The sequence below is a fragment of the Heptranchias perlo genome, chromosome 15 (assembly GCF_035084215.1).
Source record: "Heptranchias perlo isolate sHepPer1 chromosome 15, sHepPer1.hap1, whole genome shotgun sequence".
Classification (NCBI taxonomy): Eukaryota; Metazoa; Chordata; class Chondrichthyes; order Hexanchiformes; family Hexanchidae; genus Heptranchias; species Heptranchias perlo.
The window spans coordinates 56,008,322-56,030,976 of NC_090339.1; the positions used below are offsets into that span (position 1 = coordinate 56,008,322).

General features: G+C 43.4%; 1 protein-coding gene across 1 annotated transcript in view; it reads left to right on the top strand.

Moving 5' to 3' along the window:
* The first annotated feature begins 1,088 nt into the window (after positions 1-1,088).
* Positions 1,089-22,655, top strand: part of npas2 (neuronal PAS domain protein 2) — a 195,326-nt gene continuing 173,759 nt past the window's right edge. The window contains exon 1 of the mRNA XM_067997284.1: positions 1,089-1,268. The gene's annotated coding sequence lies outside the window, so the exon portion shown is untranslated. The remainder of the gene's footprint in view (positions 1,269-22,655) is intronic.

The window sequence follows — 22,655 nt, forward strand, 5'->3', positions numbered from 1 at the left end:
GGCAACACCTCCCAAACCCACGCCCTCCACCACCCCGAAGTATGAGGGCAGCAGGTGTATTGGAACACGTGCTGTAACATTTCCCACATTACAACAGTGACTACACTTCAAAAGTACTTCATTAGTTGTAAAGCGCTTTGGGATGTCCTGAGATCGTGAAAGACGCCACATAAATGTTAGTCCTTTCTTTTCTTTCTTCATTACCTCCAAGTCACACGCTATCCCGACTTGGACATATAGCGCTGTTTCTTCATCGTCACTGGGTCAAAATCCTGACACTCCCTACCTAACAGCACTGCTGAAGCACCTTCACCACGTGGACTGCAGCGGTTCAAGAAGAAGGCCCACCACCAACTTCTCGAGGACATCTAACGATGGGCAATAAATGCCGACCTCGCCAGCGACACCCACATCCCCAGAAAGAATGTATAAAAATTTATGATTGTTTTCTTTCACTTTGCGGTTGTCAAACTACGAAACGAAGACTGTGTAAGGACAGGTAAAATTACGCAGGGACTCTGTTTAGATGTAATATTAAGTAATGTGAATAAATCAGCTCCTGATGTTAGCAGAAAGCTGGAATTAATTTACAATTTCAAAGCTGCAACGGTTCACCAGATTTCTCAGAGGAGTAGAATTACTTATTCACAAATTCATAGCAAACCTTTACGAGTGGGATGAAGAACTAAAATGTTTAAGCACAGCAGACGTGGCTGTCGGCTTTCCTTCTAGGCCAGGTCATCCTTCGTCAGCTAATTCCATTCGGGAAGCATTTAGTTCGGGAATCTTTGAAGTTTTGGACAGCACTAAACATCTGTCTATTAACTTGCCGATCAGACAGCACCAAACAGCATGTGAAATCTCTTGTTTGCATGAGTGGTCACCCAGTAACAGTACAGTAGAGTATAATCTAGGCCAAGCTGGTTTGCCACCTCACTCAAGCGTACACCACTCACAGTGGCATTATCTTCCTTCACTTCTCTGGGACCTTTGAACCCTCTCTGAAACAGTTTGTCTATGTCTCATTAACGGTTTAAAATAAAAAAAATCTCCTCCTGACGACAGAGCCACCGCAGATAATTGTACGTTTCTCCGTGAGATGGGAAATGAAATTACCCAAGGTGGAAACCACTTGGCATATTCATTGCCCACACTAATACTGAAATGGTGTCAGTTATATAACTACCTTCATGAGTAATAAGGCAAACTCACTCTGAACGCCTCTGTGTGAAACTCTCGTACATAAACAACTCCTCACAGCTACCGGGGTGAGTTGACTTTTGTAATCTAACTCTCATTTTCTATATGTATATATAATATATATGTATATACATATAATTAGTTCTCCAATGGATCAGTGAATTATTCCATTAAGTCTGTGCTTTTAATATAACACCCATTAGACTGTTTAATGAGTCTCACTGGAGATTTTGACCGTTCCTTTGTTGAGTGTTTAAGGCAGAAAGTAGACAGTGTTATATAAAAAAAGAGGGTTGTTTTCCCTTGTGTATTAGTCTGTTGCCAGAAGCTTAATATTTTTTCCAGGTTTTCAATGTTTTCTCTGCTCACAGACCTGACCTGGTTTTGAAAGGTAATGTCACAAAATGATTCTGCCATGTGTCAGTGCCTGAATTTACTCTGTACTTCCTGAAGCTGTGTTGGGGAAAGCTGAACTCTAACATTCATTTTAATCTACACTAAAAACACTGCTTACTCTTTACTGTCCAAATATAATTTGATTTTACTGAAGTGTTTAGCTTGCCCAAAAGACCGCCCAACGTGCTTTCATAAGCAGCTCAGATGCCTGTAATCAGAAATGTAAAACTTATTAACCTAAAGAATATTATTTCTTGGAGAAAATCAACAGATTACCAGACTGTTATGGTTAGGGTTACCAACCCTCCAGGATTGTCCTGGAGTCTCCAGGAATTGAAGATTAATCTCCAGCCAACTGCTACAAGCAACTCCAGGAGAAAAAACATAGAGGCATCAAAAAAGATTCATTTTTTTTTTCATTTTCTTTGACCACTTCTGTTTGTTAGTTATAAAAACATTGGAGATGGGGAGAAAAGGCTGTTTGATTGACAGTCAAGCTTCATCCAGTCGGGTAACGAAGAGCCTATTCGCTTTCCAATTGGCCTTGGGAAGGTGGTGCACTGCGAGGATGAACGTGTTGGGCGACCAATGGCGGGAGTGTGGGGCCGTGGTGGTTGGAGGCAGGAGGTCATGTGACAAAACCTCCGGGAATACATTCAACCAGAGTTGGCAACCCTAGTTATGATCTGTAATTCTTGTCAGTGTCTTGTTATCAGCAGACAGCAGTGGACTGCACGATTAATCAATATTAGACTAATAGATATTTAAATATTTGATTGTTCAGTGAGGAAACAAATGAAGCAGTGTTAAGAATATATTGCAGCTGACATCACTGTGTTCATACATACGCCCCAAACCCTAAATCTAAGACAGTAAAGAGTTTACTGAGAATTTCAAAGGCCGGAGCATATCTGCTTTGCTAAATCAGTTACTCCAGAGTAGAAATTACCGTTGGCAATATTAGTGGCTGAAGATTTACCGCAGTGATATGTCATTCCTCTGTCTGCGATTTAAACGGAGGCTGTAGCTGCTTTTTATGGTTTTTAGAATTTAATAGAAAATAATCTTCGCGTTATTACACAGGTTAACTGCATCCCTGTAGATTTTTTTTTAATTTACTGTCAGCACGCGGGTGACATGGGCAAGGCCATATTTACTGTCCGTTCCCAGTTGCCCTATAGAATGCCCACTGCTTATAGTGGGCGTGTGAGTGTTAATGCGATTGGGCTTTGAGATCAGTGATTACATTTGGAAAAAGTACTTTGTTGGCTGTAAAGCAGTTTGGGGCATCCTGAGGTCATGGAAGGTGCTATATAAATACGAGTCTTTATTTCTTTGGAGAGGGTGCAGAAGAGATTTCAATTATGTGGAGAGAATAGAGAAGCTGGGATTGTTTTCCTTAAAGGGTGATTCAATAGGAGGTGTTCAAAATTATGAGGGGTTTTGACAGGGTGAATAAGGAGAAACTGTTTCCACTGGCAGGAAGGTCGGTAACCAGAGGGCACAGGTTTATGATAATTGGCAAAAAAAACAGAAGCCATATGAAGAGAATTTTTTTTTACGCAGCTGTTTGTTATCATCTGGATTGCACTGCCTGAAAGGGTGGTTAATTGTAAACAATTTTACAACACCAAGTTATAGTCCAGCAATTTTATTTTAAATTCACAAGCTTGTGAATTTAAAATAAAATTGCTGGACTATAACTTGGTGTTGTAAAATTGTTTACAATTGTCAACCCCAGTCCATCACCGGCATCTCCACATCATGAAAGGGTGGTGGAAGCAGATTCAATAGTAACTTTCTACAAGGAATTTTATGTATACTTGAAAAGGAGAAATTTGCAGGGCTACGGGGAAAAGAGCAGGGGAAGTGAGACTAATTGGATAGCTCTATCAAAGAGCCGGCACAGGTACGATGGGCCGAATAGCCTCCTTCTGTGCTGTAAGATTCTATGAAGTGGTAGACGGTAAAACTGAGAAGTGTTGAATAAAGATTCAGTATCGCTGTAGTACTTGGTCCAAAAGAGCTTCATGGCACAATTTTCCAGCTCTATCTTGTCCATATAGGGGTCATCAACATCCTAAAAAGGAGAGTCTGGGCGTTAAAACTTGAGTCCTTACAAGTAGGCCTGTCACTCAGCTCCCGATACAAACAGTGGCAATGTCTGACTCCACTGCAGTACCTGAGGCATTCAGCTCCTACATACCAGGTGAACAGTCAGCAGGTACAAGCTGAAAGACATTTAACAAACACTTCGATTTGCCTGAAATCAGCAGAGCTTTTAAAATGGTAAAGTAGAGCATGGGTGGTATAAGTGGTGGGGACTACAATAATTAGTAGCATTGGCACAACGCTGTGCTGAGAATGGAATGATAAATCTCAGAAGGAGTTTCTTAAAAGTATATTTTTGGTGATAATAGATTTCCCTGTTAACACCGATGACTTCCTTTGCTTAATGCATTAATGGGCACGTACTGTGCAATCTGATGGTCCACAAACTTAAGAAAATATCTTTCGTATTTAATAGAGATGGAAAATGTAGTCACACTTCATACTATTGAAAATGCTTGTTTCTAGGGACAAAATTATGATGTAAACCCTCTGATAACAGAAGTATTTGTGCATCAGGTTTAAAAATAACAAGATCACATTACGTTTTATTTTAATTGGATAAATACTTGAAGGGAAAAAATTTGCAGGGCTACAGGGAAAGAGCGGGGGAATGGGACTAACTGGATTGTTCTTACAAAGAGCTGGCATGGACTCAATGGGCCAAATGGCCTCTTTCTGTGCTATAACCATTCTATGATTTCAATATTATTATGTTAGATGCACATTTCTCTTATTTGGCTATATAATATGTACCTTTTTATATAAGTTTTCTGGAACCAAATGCAAATTGTGTTTCTGGAAACATTTATGTCATAGCAGCACAGCAAGATTCCGTGAGCATTATTTGTCACTGCTTCGAGACACCAGAACAATCCTCAAAATAGAAACGAATTTAACCTTAAAATTCCTCACACTTATGAATTAATAAATGCCACACAGTGAGTGGAGCCTGTAACCTAACCTTCGAATTTGGATGACATTTAACTGTTCTTACTTTACTCGCATGGTTTATGGTGATATTTGCATCTTACAACCAGGTTATGGCTGTACAATTCACTCGCAGACCTTCAGTATTTATTTTGGAATATTATGATACAGAAGAAATCATTTTGTAGATTAGGAAATGCAAAGGTAGAACATAGAAAAAGGTGTCTAATTTCACCACTTCATCCTGACACTTAGACCCTTGCACAATCCTTGATCATCTCCCTTCCAGATATCTTTTAATAGAGAATACATGTGTGTTTTAAAAGTTGAACTTACATTCAGTACTCAGAAGGCTAATGGTGCATTATAAACCTGCAGTTTTTGCTTTTCTATGGTATATTTTAGACTAAAATTCTAATATACTATTGTGAGATGGAACTGTTTAAATGTTGATTGAATTCTCTTAGAAACTGTAGCCTAGAAGGGGTGATATTAAAGGATGAACATTTAACCTGCTCAGATGATGCTCCTCTGCCTGCTTTGTTAACAGGGATGTTATTTATTGAAACGAAAGGGGTTGTCGACTGTGTTAAAATAGCAGACAGTGAAATGCCCAATAAACATGTTAAATCTACATCTGCTAAGATTACCAACAGGCTACATTTCTAGGCTTCTGAATGTAAAATATTGGTATTAGACTATGTCAGTAGAAACACAGGAGGAGGCCATTCAGCCCCTCAAGCCTGCTCCGCCATTCCATTAGATCATGGCTGATCTATACCTCAACTCCATTTATCTACCTTTGTTCCATATCTCCTGATACTCTTACCTAACAAAAATCTATCAAACACAGTCTTTGAAAGCCCAGCATCCAATGCCTCTTGGAGGAGCGAGTTTCAGATTTCCACTACAATTTGTGTGAAAAATTGGTTCCTAATTTCACTCCTGAATGGCCTAGCTCTAATTTTAAGATTGCACCCTCATGTTCTGGATTCCCCCACCAGAGGAAATAGTTTCTCTGTATCTACCCTATCAAATTCCTTAATCATTTGAAATTTGCTAATTAGATCACCCCTCACTTTTCTAAACTCAAGGGAATACAAGTTATGTTTATGCCACCTGTCCTCATAATTTAACCCTATAAGCTCCACTATCATTCTGGTGGATTTGCGATGTACCTCTTCCAAGGCCGATATATCCTTCCTGAGGTTTGGTGCCCAAAACCTAATGCAGTACTCCAGATGGAGTCTGACCAAGGATCTATATAACTGAGGCGTCACTTCTTCACTTTTGAATTCCAATCCCCTTGAGAAAAAGGCCAACACTCCATTAGTCTTTTTGATTATTTTTTTGTACCTGTGCATTAGCTTTTAGTGATTTGTGTACATGGACACCTAAATCCCTTTGCTCCTCCACAGCTCCTAGTCTCGCAACATTAGGAAAATATTCCAATGCGTCTTTCTCAGATCCAAAGTGGATGACCTCACACTTCCTCACATTGAACTCCATTTGCCATAGTTCTGCCCACTGACTGAGTCTGTCTATGTCCCTTTGTAACATTTTGCTCCCAACCACACAACTTACTGCGCCTCCTAACTTGGTGTAATCTGTAAACTTGGACACACAACTCTCTATTCCTTCATCCAAGTCATTCATATATATGTTGAAAAGCTGAGGCCCCAGTACAGAGCCCTGGGGAGCACCACTTGTCTCATCCCAACAATCAGAAAATAAACCCTTTATCCCCCACTCTCTGTCTCCTAAACCCAACCAATCACTGATCCATGTCACAAGGTTTACCTCCATTCTACGTGCTGTAACAATCTTTTTGCTAACAATCTCTTGTGCGGAGCCATATCAAATGCCTTCTGGAAGTCCCCATAGACACTTCCCTATCCACCATGCTGGTGACCTCCTCAAAAAAATTCAACTCGATTAGTCAGACATGACCACCACTTCATAAATCCATGCTGACACTCTTTGAGCAACTGTTATCTCTTTTAGTCCTCAGTCACTCTGTCTCTGCTGATAGATTCCAATAATTCTCCACAATTGATATTAAACAGACAGATCTGCAGTTACCTGGTTTCTCTTTTAAACATTAGACTCGCTGTGGTGGCAAAAAATGATAGGTTACAGTCTGTTGGTAAATTATTTTGGTGTCCTTATTAAAGTTGGGGAACAATGGGGGAATCTTCTTGCATGGGGGCAGCAATGATACTTGAACAGCAACTATTTGCCACCATGCTGTAAAGACGATGTTGTTCACCTTTCCCCATTATAATTTAACTTCAATAATAAATTAGATGAAATGATACTCATTCACCATCTTCCCAAATGGAAATGAATCCCTTGAGTTCTGTTGAGCCTCTTGAGACTTTGTTTTTCTCTTGATCGGGTAAGTAAATGGCAAACTCAAAGACCATGTCTTCAGGAAGCCAAATTGAAGATTTGAAGCTGTTTTTATATTGCTAGAGGCGCCGACGCACGGTCCTCTCTCAGCCAGCTACAGTCCGAAAGTAAACCCACTGGGATCGCCAAAGGCCGGAGCCGGGAAGGGCCATTTGTTTACCATATCTTCCAGGCCGCTAGCCTTAGCAAATCCTAGCAAATTTACTTTAGGGTTTGCAACCAACTGCATGAGGCCGGCTGCACTGTCACAGGTCTCCGCGCAATATCACCGAAACAGCTTTGGCCAAGGTGACTTTAGATGGACAACAGTGGGTCTGTTATTGGAGTTCTTACCGCTTTAGGGCAGAAGTGATCCAGCAATTTGTCCAACAGAGATACAGAGGAATGTAAAAATATGCCTTAAAAAGGCAACCAGGCTGAAGGGTGCACAGAATGGCAGCAGTGGAAAACAAATGGCATGGGTAGAACTGTGCGCCCCGGAAAGCTACCAATAGCAGAGTCTTTTACGTCCTCAGGGAAGACGAAACCCAAACAACTACGCTCTTCGGTTTCTGGTAGGTTAATTTATGTACGTGTATTGGATGTCATTCAGTGTATACAGATATGTAATACCTATCACTTAGCTTGATATGGATAACGGTATCACTTTATATTCCATCTGTATTATTCATTATCTCCTTGTAAATGCAGTTCATAAATTCGAATGGATAGTACAATTCCAATTATAACACAGCACTCTTTAAAAATGTATCATTTCAACATTCACATTTCTATAGTAATTCATTCAAATTGCAAGACACTGTTACCGTTTGTGAGAGAGTAATAAGGAAGAGAATCTGCTATTCCAAAAGGGAAGAAGTCCAAAAGTTCACTTGACCCAATCTCCCATGTGCTGCCACCGACCCAGAAGACACATGGGTCGGATGATACTTCCTGGGCAAGAATCTCCGCAGGGACGGCTCTGAAAAGGCAGGGCACGTGAACCCACAGGCCTGCAACAGAGGAGGAAACTCGCCAGACACAGCAGTCAGGAGGTAGACCCTCCGAAGCTTAGGTAGCCATTGTGAGGTCTGTGTTATGGCTGCTTCATAATCGCATTGTCGGTACGTTATACAAGGCTGGGCTGGTTAGCTGAGCTTATTGCCTGATCTGATTAATACACTGGCGTGTAACCAATGTACTATTGCGTGGAACAGGGACTTCATCATCAGAGATTCATGGAGCCATCTGATGCCTGCTCAGATGGGATTGTGGCTGACCCAGTGTCTACATAACGTATAAGGACACTCTTTCCATTCAATTAGAATCAATATACTATATTATCACATTTGTACTTTACAGGTTGTGTTTTAAAATATAACATAGTTGTGACCCAAACTTTTTTTTATTTTACTATGTATAAATGATCATCTATTTACCATTTATTTATCCACACAATAAATCATTGATTTTCATCTTGTGGGCCTTTCATTTTCCCTCAATGTTAACATTTAATAATTTAATAAAACGAGATGCCCTGTGCGGAATGATCCCCTCCCTCTCCCCACCCACTTCCCCAACGGCACAAGCACTGAATTTTTTTGGCAGACATAGATTTTATTTCATAAATTTATATAAGTAGAAGATGGTGTGACTGGTCCCAATTAACTTGTCAAAAAATGCTGCATAGTGTGAAAGATCCAATGATAATATTGGTAGTGCCCCGTGTGTCATAGCAAATGTAATGAAATGGATTATTTTTCAGCTTCAGTACTTCACCTAGAGTGTGGTGTGCTGATGAGATACCAGCATATTGCTGGAGTGGAGATTCAGACCCTATTTCAGTCATGCTCCTGGCTGAAAGATATGCTTCAGTTATTCTAAATACTGAAGGATAACGAGGCTCTATAATATGTCCAACGGCAAATTAATATTCATCAAAAAAATGAAATGGATCTTGTGCAATTACAGGCACACGTGGTACATGCGAAATGCTTCTTCTTGGTTAAATAGCCCCTTCGACCAAAAGGGGGGACACTCACTCAAATTACAGCGAAAGAAACAGGACTAAAGTAGGTGGCTCCAGAGTGGACCTACTCCTGGCACAGTCATGTGGTCTGAACGGCTGTATTAAAAACATTCTACGCTTCTAAACTAAATGCTGTCGCTCAAATTGTCTTGTTTTCAGTTAACTTGGGCAATTCAGTCAAAGTTGTATTTAATGGATACTGTAAAGTAGGGTTAAGTGCTTGGTGTGGTTTGCCGTCAGTAGTGAGTTGCTGATGAGTGTGGGATGACATTATCTCACAAGAATGATGTTTAACCGAGATGGTTTGTGCCGGCCTTTCATTTCTTTATGCGGGTCACAGAGTGTCGTAATCCAAAATTGAATTAAACTTTTTTTTTTGAACAGGTAGGTACAAAGAGTGCGGCCTGAGAATAGCAGTATTGATTTCCTAAATGGCCTTACGTGCTTAGTTCTCAAAATAGAAAGCAAATAGAAAGGGTCCATGTACTCAGAAGGACAAGATTTTGTGAGCTTTAGTTCCAGAAACAACCCTGTCTGCATAAATTAACTGCCACACCATTGCACTTTGACCAGCATTCATTCTACACTTATCGGGGGATTGGAATTTGTTGATTCGGCAAACCGAGCACACTTGAAAAATCTGTACCATCATTGGTTTACAAGTGTTGATGCTGCTGGGTTCTTGGACACAGTTTTAATTCAGTGTTCGGTGAGAAGTGTGTCAAGGAAACCATGGTGACACGAGGCAGCGTGAGTGGTATATCATGGAGTGGGGAGATTTAGGTTCAGCCCTTCCATCCTCTGGGCTGCCAATCTCAGCTATAACCATCGTAAGGAGGTGGTCAGCACAGACCAGTCAATTTTGCCCGGGGGGTTGGAGGGGAGGGGGAGGGGTGAAAATCGAATGAGGATTCTCTAACATCTTGTGTGCCTCTTGGTGGCTGATCAGCAGCATTGTTAGTAGCATGGAAGCGGTCTCGGGGCTACCAGGGAGGGAGGAGGTGTGGGGGTGGGGGGGGCGAAGAGGATAAAAGAGAGATGTGTACCATCATAAACAACCTAAGTTGGCATACTTTACCTTCTTAGCAAATGATTCAATTTGCGTTGAGTTTCAATTCATGTAGCTGCATGAAAATGCATTAATTGCCCTGTGTCCTGATTTAAAATGGTGCCTTAGGACTGTCGTCTAAGTCCTCGATTAAGAGGTAGCATGAACAAAATGATTATACTCCAAACTGTCTGAAACAAGAAAACATTTTGGAGTGTTTGAAATCGTGTTCTCAATCAACCTTTTGCAAGATTAGTCAAATATTTTGTATGGATACATTAGTTAATGGTTCCGTATTTGCATGTGTGAAGTGTTTTGACAGCATCAGTTGGAGTCTTTGCACGTTGTTTTTGGCACTCAATTACAGGAAGGATGCAGAAGTAACGGAAAAGGTGCAGTGTAGATTCATAGAATGTAACCAGGGTTACAGTTATGAAAAGACTTGAGAAGTGAGGCCTTTTTTCACTAGGTTAAGAGGTGACCAGATAGAGCTCTTCAAGACTATGAAGGATTTTGATAAAGTAAATAGTAATTGTTTTCACTGGTGGGATGAAAAGAGAACAGCACAAACTTAAGACGATGACAAAAAGAATTAAGGACAGGTTAGAATTTTTTTATATGGAGCATGGTTAGAATGTGTAATTCTCTGCCACAATTTGTTGTTAGAATCATAGAATCATACAGCAGGAGGCCATTCAGACCATCGTGCCTGTCCCAGCTCTTTGAAAGAGTTATCTAATTAGTCCCACTCCCCTGCTCTTTCCCCATAGCACTGCAAATTTTTCCCCTTCGAGTATTTAACCAATTCCGTTTTGAAAGTTACTATTGAATCTGCTTCCATCACCTTTTCAGGTAGTGCATTCCACATCATAACAATTCGATGCATAAACATTTTTTCCTCATGTCGTCTCTGATGCTTTTGCCAATGACCTTAAATCTGTGTCCTTTGGTTACTGACCCTTTTGCTACAGTTTCTCCTTGTTTACTCTATCTAAACCCTTCATGATTTTGAATATCTCCATCGAATCTCCCCCTAATCTTCTCTGCTCTAAGGAGAATAATCCCAGCTCTCTAGTCTCTCCATGTAATTGAAGTCCTGCCTCCCTGGTACCATTCTAGTAAATTTCCTCTGCACCCTCTCTAAGACCTTAAAATCCTTCCTAAAGTGTGGTGCCCAGAATTGGCCACAATACTCCAGCTGGGACCTAACCAGTGTTTTATAAAGGTTTAGCATAACTTCCTTGCTTTTGTATTCTAGGCCTCTATTTATAAAGCCAAGGATCCTGTATGCCTTTTTAACAGCCTTCTCAAGTTGTTCTGCCACCTTCAAAGATTTGTGTGCGTACACCTGCAGACCTCTCTCTTCCTGCACCCCCTTTAAAATTGTACCATTTGGTTTCTATTCCCTTTCCTCATTCTTCCTGCCAAATTGAATCACTTCACACTTCTCTGCGTTAAATTTCATCTGCCATGTGTCTGCCCATTTCATCAGTCTGTCCATGTCCTCCTGAAATCTGTTACTATCCTCCTCATTGTTTACTAGATTTCCGAGTTTTGTGTCATCTGCAAACTTTGAAATTATGCCTTGTATACCCAAGTGCAGGTCATTAATATATATCAAAAAGAGCAGTGGTCCTAACACTGACCTCTAGGTGTCACCACTGCACGCTTTCCTCCAGTCTGAAAAACAACTGTTCACCATTACCCTCTGCTGACTGTCCCTTCGCCAATTTTGTATCCATGCAGCCACTGTCCCTTTAATCCCATGGGCTGTTGAGGCAGAATCTAAAAATTCATTTTAAAGGAATTAGATAGTTACTTTCAAAATAGGAATATTAAAGGGTATGGAGAGCAAACAGGAGAGTGAGATTAGACTAGATTGCTCATGTGGGGTCACTGGCACAGACTTGATGGGCCAAATAGCCTGTTTGTGTACAGTAACATTTGAAAACTTATTTTAATAGTTGTCCGTGATGCTTTTATCAGCTCACAAGTTACCTGTAAGGATTAATCTCACCAGAAGTACCTCAAACTTACACACAAATATTCTATCATTAACAAAAGTATTGGTACAAAAATATTACCAATCTTGTAAAGGTTAATCCAGAACACTATTTCAAGTTAAAGAACAGTTACTAAACAAGAGGACATGGGTGCAATCTGGTAAAAGGCAGGTTCAGGACTGATATCATAGGAGCAGGAGTAGGGTATCCAGCTTCTTGAGCCTGTTCTGCCATTCAATTCGATCATATAATTATATATAACTACATAAAAATATCACACACAGAGTGGTCAATATATGGAATGGTCTTCTGGGTAGGCTAACAGAGGTTAAAACTCCGGAATCATTTAAGATTTAGTTAGATGCAGTGCGGGGGCAACCAAAGGTTTCTAGGGAAGGATGAGCTGAATGGCCACCCTTATCTGCCCCTATAATTCTTGTCTCTCTTGTAATGCCTTGTTGGCCTCTGGTTTTAAAGACTCACTGGGGTAAATTTTGACTTTGTGCGATAGTGTGAAACAGGTGTTAGCGAATCAGAGGCCTGTTTTACATCTCCTCTGATTTTTATTTCCATTGACTTCATTGTTTCTTCCATTTATTTTTATCTAAAATTGCAACTGTTCATTTTATAACTGGCTGTTGGATTGACATTTTTTAATTTATGAAATGTATTTTTCTAATTTTAAGTCAGATGTGTCAGCAACTATTTTTTTTTAAATTGACATTACAACAATAACTTGCATTTATATAGCACCTTTAATGTAGTAAAACGTCCCAAGGTGCTTCACAGGAGCGATTATCAAACAAAATTTGACACCGAGCCTCATGAGGAAATATTATTCTATTGCAGGGAATTGGGACTAGCTTAGTGGTATAAACTGGGCGACATGGACATGTTGGGCCGAAGGGCCTGTTTCCATGTTGTAACTTCTATGATTCTACTTCTATGATTAGGACAGGTGACAAAAACCTTGGTCAAAGTGGTAGGTTTTAAGGAGCAGCTTGAAGGAGGAGAGAGAGATAGAGAGGTGGAGAGGTTTAGGGAGGGAATTCCAGAGCTTAGGACCTAGGCAGCTGAAGGCACGAGCGCCAATGGTAGAGTGATGAAAATCGGGGATGCGCAAGAGGCCAGAATTGGAGGAGCGCAGAGATCACAAAGGGTTGTAGGGCTGGAGGAAGTGACAGAGATAGGGAGGGCTGAGGCCATGGAGGGATTTGAAAACAAGGATGAGAATTTTAAAATTGAGGTGTTGCCAGACTGGGAGCCAATGTAGGTCAATAACATGAACAGAACAGAAGAAAGCACTCTGCTCACACTGCTAAATGTAGAGGATGGGAAACTAGTGATACCAGTACTAGTTTAGTGTTACTGCACATCAGTGACATAGAGCAAAAGAAGTAGAAAGGTCATCTATTATCTAAGAGTGTATACCGTTAAAAAACATCACATGTATTCAACATCAATTCATTAAATATCTTCAAAAGGGTGAGTAATGTGTCAGCATTATTACACACAAATATTTGTAAAATTTAAGAGTAATGCTGCTACGTGAGACGACCAGCAGTGACATTCAGCGGGTGCTACAGTCCCACTGAGGGGCAGAAGGTATTGTCAGTGATGCTATCATACAAACTCTTAATTACCTCGAATCCAATTCCTCATTTTTAAGAGGCAATAACCTTTCCATTGTAAATGATTAACACCTCTATTAAAGTGGCGGAGAGAGGAATTTGGTCCAAGGTCACTAAGGGTTCAGGCAATGACCCCAAAAATCACCGCAGTGATTTCTGCCCTTGTGGTCGCAGTAGGGGAGAGGATGAAGAATGATTGGTGGCTTGGCATCAGTACAGGAGGTTCTCCTTATAATAGGAGATTGGGTAGAAAGGAATATTTTCCTTTGTATGGCTTTTTGCTACTTGTTAAATCAATTGAATTTATCAATTAATCTGTACGGTGGTGTAGTGATCATGTTACTGGATTAGTAATCCATAGGCCTGAACCAATAATCCAGTCAAAGTGAGTTCAAATCCCACCATGGCAGTGTTAAAATTTGAATTCAGTCTGGAAATAATAAGCTGGCAGCAGCAAAAGTGATCATGAGGCTGTCGTAAAAACCTAACTGGTTCACTAGTGTCCCTTAGGGAAGGGAACCCACCGTCCTTACCCGGTCTGGCCCATAATTGACTCCAATCCCACGTGAATGTGGTTGTCTCAAGCTTTCTCAGGGAAACTAGGAATGGGCAATAAATACTGGCCTTGCCAGCGACTATTACATCCTGAGAATGAATGAAAAAGAATTGAACCGAATGAAGTGAAATATACATATGTGCATTATATGCCACAATAAGTGTGTTACTCGGTGAAACTGCATTCTTACTGGAGTCCCACCCCATGTAGATGATTCTATCTGCCCTGGGTACATTGTATATTGTAGCATTTTGGCTACTTTTTGCTAAATGACCCCCAAAAATTGAGATTTCACATAATCCTCCCTGTTAACGCTGTTTTGTTGAAGCTGGTTTGTTTCAACTGTGTCCTTTGAAGCAGAAAGAATTTTAGAATGTCACGGTGACAAAACAATACCATAATGGATTTAAAATATCAGTCTAATGAAGACGGGTCATTATACAACAAGAGTATATGGAAATCTTTTTTAGAAAAAAAATGATCAATGTTGTAACAATAGCAAATGACAGTAAAAGGAACAGATGGCAATCTGCAGTGCTTAGGACACAAGAAATTAGGTCAGAGCCTAGCACTTATATCAGCAAGATGATATCGTTAGTGTCAAGGGAACTGTAATGACTAATGGAGATGTGTCTTCACTTCCTGTCCTGGGCTGCCTCCCTGCAACAGAATGTAGGTAATGGTTGGATGAGCAACATTGTGGAGTTTGGTTCCCTCTAGTTATCACATTTGTGTAAAATTCCTTTGTGTACTGTCTCAGCCTGCATTGGCACCTTGGGATTTCTTGGGGTTCTTCAGACTTACATCGCTGGTCCCCTGTGGGTAGTAGGCGCAGGCCCAACGTAACCATAGTAAGAAAGAAAGACTTGCATTTATATAGAGTCTTTCATGACCTCAGAATGTCCCAAAGTGCTTTACAGCCAATTAAATACTTTTGAAATGTAGTCACTGTTGTAATGTAGGAAACATGGCAGCCAATTTGCACCCAGCAAGGTCCCACAAACAGCAATGTGATAATGACGAGATAATCTGTTTTTTTAGTAATTTGGTTGAGGGATAAATATTGGCCAGGACACCGGGGAGAACTCCCCTGCTCTTCTTTAAAACAGTGCCATGGGATCTTTTACCTCCACCTCAGAGGCCAGATGGGACCTCGGTTTAACGTCGCATCCAAAAGACAGCATCTCCAACAATGCAGCACACCTTCAGAACTGCATTGGAGTGTCAGCCTGGATTACAGTCTCAAGTCTTGGGAGTGGGACTTGAACCCATGACTTTCTGACTCAGAGACGAGAGGGCTGACGGGCAGGAGAGGATGTTCCCCAGTCTACTACCTCATCTTCCTCCTTGCAGGCTTGTAGAGCACTCAAGCAAAGGGGCACTGCTTCTCTGGGTATAGGGGCTTAGGTCGACCCCCTGTGGACCAGAGGATCGGAAGAGCTCCCCAAGGACTGCCCAAAGACAGAAGATGACTCAAAGATGCTTTTATGTCCTTTCCACCCAGGAAAATCTTTGGATCTTGGGGTAGGGTTGCCAACCGTCCCGGCTTGTCCTAGGGTCTCCTGGAATTAAAGATTAGTCTCCCAGACAGTGCTGCGAGCAACCCGAGGAGAAAAATCATAGGAGCGTTTTCCTGCCGGACTCGCAACAAACAGCAAGGCTGCAATGTGCCCAGGACGCATTGTGGCCCAGACGCATGTGCGTGCCAGTAAAATCACACAACGGATAGAGCACTTTCTGAGGCATAGACGATTGTGGGTATTGTAGCCGCCGTTGTTGATCGACTGACGTATCAATGGCGAAAGTGTGTGGGTGGGTCAGTTGGAGGCTGAGGGTCATGTGATAAAACCTCACGGAATACTGTCCAACCAGAGTTGGGAACCCTACCTAAGGGCCTTCTGGTTGCTGGTCTCTGTGTTTTTATTCCCACCTGCAGTTGCCAGCACCAGACCCTGCCAAGGTGGGGGTGGGGTTGGGGGGGTGCGGGGGAGAGGGAGAGGGGAATAGGCTTTGATACAAATCACCTGGGCCAGTAAAACTGGATATACCCCTTACCTTACAGGCCCAGTGCATCTCAAGTATACTGTATCCAATGAAGACCTTTTAAATACATATGGAAAATTTAAAAACCAGGCAAATGTACCCCAGCTCAGTGATAGCACTCTTGCCTCTGAGTCAGAAGGTCATGGATTCAAGCCCCGCTGCAGAGACTTGAACACTTAATCCAGGCTGTCACTTCAGTGCAGTACTGAGGGAGTGCTGCACTGTCAGAGGTGCCGTCTTTCAGATGAGACGTTAAACCGAGGCCCCGTCAGCCCTCTCAGCTGGATGTAAAAGATCCCATGGCACTATTCGAAGGAAGGCAGGGGAATTCTCCCAGTGTCCTGGCCAATATTTATCCCTCACCCAACATCACCAAAACAGATTATCTGGTCATTGTTTCATTATTGTTTGTGGGACCTTGCTGTGCGCAAATTGTCTGCCGCGTTTCCTACATTACAACAGTGACTACACTCCAAAAGTACTTCATTGGTTGTAAAGTGCTTTGGAATTTCCTGAGGTAGCGAAAGACACTATGTAAATACAAGTCTTTGTTTCTTTAATATCACTTCTTAAAAAAAAGTACACCAAATTGCATAGACAAGCTACACCTTATTATGTAAGCACAGATACATCAACAAATTTACTGCTAAATTTCCAAAGCATGAAGACACTTGAAATGTTCTTCATAGTTTGCCTTGTAAAATCCTATGACTTGCACTAAAATCTGGAAGGGTCCGTGTTTATCAGAGTACGAGACCATTTGTAGCATCTGTTGGTGAACAGTGTGCATCTGAATCAGACTGAGGATTAAATTGAATCCATCAGCTCCTGTGCGTGTTTACATTGTTTTGAGAATATTCAACATCAATTGATAAAAGAATTAACAAGTTGTGACATGTGTTATGATTCATACTGTACGCTCAGTCAATCTCCACTGAATAAAGTTGTACGATGCACAGCGAATCGCTGTCTGCAGTCTGGTAGGCAAATCGCTGGCACGGTTTTTTTTCCCCTGATTAATTAACATTTGATTTTAACTGTATGGGGAAATAAAAATTGGCATTTTATACTAGGGATATAATATAATTTGAATTGTTCTGCAACATCGCAGTTAACCAGAATGAAATATATTGTCAGGAATAAGGCTGTCATGTCGAGATGAGGCGATCTCACTTCGCTGGGACCCTGCAGTTATATCCAGAAAGAAGGGGAACGAGATTTCCAAGAGAGAGGGAGGCGTGGGGGGGGGGGTCTCACTGCTATACCGTGGAGTCAGATTGGGCTTTCGTACCCTATTTACACTCCAATTGTTCAGCATCAGTGTGTAGTTCAAACCATTTTTTGCATTGACACTAAACTTATACTGTAACTGCGCTGTGAGATTGCAGCCCTGAATTTCTTTGGGTGGGTCTGTCGCTCTCCTGTAGATGGACCCCCCCACACACACAGCACTTCCAGTCGTGCATTTTTTTTTGCACACTTGTTTACTTTTGTAACGTCCTTCATTTTATTGAGCAACCATTTCCTTAACTGTGACCATCGCACGCACACTTTGGGTCTTTGCTTTTTTTTTGGTTCCAAGCTTGCCTTCTGCCGGCAGTTAACGGGTGCAGACAGGAAGCCCTCTTTCAAACCATGGTGGGTTGTGTAATTGTATCGTGCAACCATTGCGGTTTGCTCCGAGCGACCTGTCACTGACCTAGATTAAACATAAGTGCAGCCGTTCTGATTTGTTTCGCTGGGTGGGAAGAAAAAAGTCGGCGGGTAAGCAGAAATGACACTTTTGCTGTTTGGTACAAGGTACAGCCGACTGTAGATCTTAGGAAATCAATCACAGAAGTAGTCGTGCTAGAATCTTGTCAATTCAACCTGAGGAAATTACTACATTGGAGCAAAATATATGCATGAGAAGTCAATTCCAAATCAGCCCATGTACATTGAGCTTTGCTAATTGTGTTTAATTTGTATCTAAACATCAATCACAATTAAGCAATCAGGAACCGAATGCTGTAGAAATGAAGATAACAGCTAACACCACATTGCTGAGTGGGCAGCGCAGTCCCTCAATGTCACTTTTTTCTTTAACAAATTCAACTAATCTGTGCTGAAAATGCATCTTTAGACAGAAGCATTGACTCTACACACACACACACACACACACACACAACTGATTCATTGCTTCCTATTTTGCAATTGTGCAACTGCAATGTATGAATGGAATACACAATATGAAAATATGATTTACAAACCAAAATGAAAGAGAACTCAGGGGAACAGTTCCCACTCCCCACACCCGTCACCAAGGGAACAGTTCCACTCCCCACACCCGTCACCAAGGGAACAGTTCCACTCCCCACACCCGTCACCAAGGGAACAGTTCCACTCCCCACACCCGTCACCAAGGGAACAGTTCCACTCCTCACACCCGTCACCAAGGGAACAGTTCCCACTCCCCACACCCGTCACCAAGGGAACAGTTCCACTCCCCACACCCGTCACCAAGGGAACAGTTCCACTCCCCACACCCGTCACCAAGGGAACAGTTCCACTCTCCACACCCATCACCAAGGGAACAGTTCCTACTCCTCACACCCATCACCAAGGGAACAGTTCCTCTCCTCACACCCGTCACCAAGGGAACAGTTCCTCTCCTCACACCCATCACCAAGGGAACAGTTCCACTCCTCACACCCATCACCAAGGGAACAGTTCCTCTCTCCACACCCGTCACCAAGGGAACAGTTCCTCTCCTCACACCCATCACCAAGGGAACAGTTTCCACTCCTCACACCCGTCACCAAGGGAACAGTTCCTCTCCTCACACCCATCACCAAGGGAACAGTTCCACTCCTCACACCCATCACCAAGGGAACAGTTCCCACTCCCCACACCCATCACCAAGGGAACAGTTCCCATCCCCACACCCGTCACCAAGGGAACAGTTCCTCTCTTCACACCCGTCACCAAGGGAACAGTTCCTCTCCCCACACCCATCACCAAGGGAACAGTTCCCATCCCCACACCCGTCACCAAGGGAACAGTTCCTCTCCTCACACCCATCACCAAGGGAACAGTTCCACTCCTCACACCCGTCACCAAGGGAACAGTTCCTCTCCTCACACCCATCACCAAGGGAACAGTTCCACTCCCCACACCCATCACCAAGGGAACAGTTCCCATCCCCACACCCGTCACCAAGGGAACAGTTCCTCTCTTCACACCCGTCACCAAGGGAACAGTTCCTCTCCTCACACCCGTCACCAAGGGAACAGTTCCTCTCCCCACACCCATCACCAAGGGAACAGTTCCCATCCCCACACCTCACCAAGGGAACAGTTCCTCTCCTCACACCCGTCACCAAGGGAACAGTTCCTCTCCTCACACCCGTCACCAAGGGAACAGTTCCTCTCCTCACACCCGTCACCAAGGGAACAGTTCCCATCCCCACACCTCACCAAGGGAACAGTTCCTCTCCTCACACCCGTCACCAAGGGAACAGTTCCTCTCCTCACACCCGTCACCAAGGGAACAGTTCCTCTCTCCACACCCGTCACCAAGGGAACAGTTCCTCTCTCCACACCCGTCACCAAGGGAACAGTTCCTCTCTCCACACCCGTCACCAAGGGAACAGTTCCCATCCCCACACCTCACCAAGGGAACAGTTCCTCTCTCCACACCCATCACCAAGGGAACAGTTCCTCTCCTCACACCCATCACCAAGGGAACAGTTCCTCTCCTCACACCCGTCACCAAGGGAACAGTTCCTCTCTCCACACCCGTCACCAAGGGAACAGTTCCTCTCCTCACACCCGTCACCAAGGGAACAGTTCCTCTCTCCACACCCGTCACCAAGGGAACAGTTCCTCTCTCCACACCCATCACCAAGGGAACAGTTCCTCTCTCCACACCCGTCACCAAGGGAACAGTTCCTCTCCTCACACCCGTCACCAAGGGAACAGTTCCTCTCTCCACACCCGTCACCAAGGGAACAGTTCCTCTCCTCACACCCGTCACCAAGGGAACAGTTCCTCTCTCCACACCCGTCACCAAGGGAACAGTTCCTCTCCTCACACCCGTCACCAAGGGAACAGTTCCTCTCTCCACACCCGTCACCAAGGGAACAGTTCCTCTCTCCACACCCGTCACCAAGGGAACAGTTCCTCTCTCCACACCCGTCACCAAGGGAACAGTTCCTCTCTCCACACCCGTCACCAAGGGAACAGTTCCTCTCCTCACACCCGTCACCAAGGGAACAGTTCCTCTCTCCACACCCGTCACCAAGGGAACAGTTCCTCTCCTCACACCCATCACCAAGGGAACAGTTCCCATCCCCACACCTCACCAAGGGAACAGTTCCTCTCTCCACACCCATCACCAAGGGAACAGTTCCTCTCCTCACACCCATCACCAAGGGAACAGTTCCTCTCCTCACACCCGTCACCAAGGGAACAGTTCCTCTCTCCACACCCATCACCAAGGGAACAGTTCCTCTCTCCACACCCATCACCAAGGGAACAGTTCCCCTCTCCACACCCATCACCAAGGGAACAGTTCCTCTCCTCACACCCATCACCAAGGGAACAGTTCCACTCCCCACACCCGTCACCAAGGGAACAGTTCCCCTCTCCACACCCATCACCAAGGGAACAGTTCCACTTCCCACACCCATCACCAAGGGAACAGTTCCACTTCCCACACCCATCACCAAGGGAACAGTTCCACTCCCCACACCCATCACCAAGGGAACAGTTCCACTCCCCACACCCATCACCAAGGGAACAGTTCCCATCCCCACACCCATCACCAAGGGAACAGTTCCCCTCCCCACACCCATCACCAAGGGAACAGTTCCTCTCCCCACACCCATCACCAAGGGAACAGTTCCCACTCTCCACACCCATCACCAAGGGAACAATTCCCCTCTCCACACCTCACCAAGGGAACGGTTCCTCTTTCCACATCCCTCATCACCAAGGGAACGGTTCCTCTTTCCACATCTCTCATCAGCAAGGGAACAGTTCCCCTCTCTGTGAGAAAGGAACTGTTCCCTTGGAGACGGATATGGAGAGAGGACCTGTTCCCCTGGTGATGTGTACAGAGAGGGGAACGGTTCCCTTGGTGATTGGTGTGGGGAGAGGAACTATTAACTTGGTGATGTGGATAGAGGTGGGAACTGATACCCGCTCCAAACCCATCACCAATGGAACAGTTCTCTTCTCCAAACCCATCACCAAGGGTACAGTTCCCTTCCCCACATCCCTCATCACCAAGGGTACAGTTCCCCTCCACATCCATCACCAAGGGTACAGTTCCCCTCCACACCCATCACCAAGGGAACAGTTCCTCTCTCCACATCCCTCATCACCAAGGGTACAGTCCCCCTCTCCACATTCATCACCAAGGGAACAGTTCCTCTCTCCACATCCCTCATCACCAAGGGAACAGTTCCCCTCTCCACATCCATCACCAAGGGAACAGTTCCTCTCCCCATCCCCATCACTACCGTGATTCGCTAATTACCTTCCACTCAGAACGTACACGTGAGGTAGATTAAATGACATTGATGTATTTGTCCTTATAAAGTAAATCTTTGGACCCTTCTCCCCTCTCTAAGTCCCAACAGTTCCCAGGATCAAATTAGAATTACCTTTTAGTTTTGTTCATTATCATATTGTTTAAATACAGCAATGATTATGAATGAATTCCCCTCCCACCACCAAAATAAAGTAGTCTATTCACATTCCGAACTACAAATTGTTGTATAGTGCTGAACATTTATCTATTTCTGCTGTACAATGCTGTATTTAGGTATATCGCATATTTATTGGCAAAAATATATATTTTTTCCAAAAACCAGCCCGAGCGGTTTCCAGTTGACAGATGTCAGTCCCATGTGCATGCCTTTGACTGAATGAACATACTTGAGCGTTTCACTGCATCTGTCACAGTGCCTCTTGCTCTCTGTGTGCATTCAGTGAACATTGATGGCCAAAATTAGAAAGTACGACTGGAATATACTGCAGAACGTCCTGACCTTGGACTGGAAACCGCTAAAGGGTTGACTCAGGCTGCATATTTTAACAAGAATATGAACATCCAAAAAACGTAGGACAGGGAGAGACCAGCTGGTCCGTCTAGCCTGTCCCATACAGTTGTGATACCTTATGCACCTCGTCAAGTGACTCCTTACCTCTGCCACCCCGGTGCCATGTAGTCACTATTGTAATGTAGGAAACGCAGCAGCCAATGTGCGCACAGCAAGGTACCACAAACAGCAATGACCAGATCATCTGTTTTATTGATGTTGGTTGAGGGACAA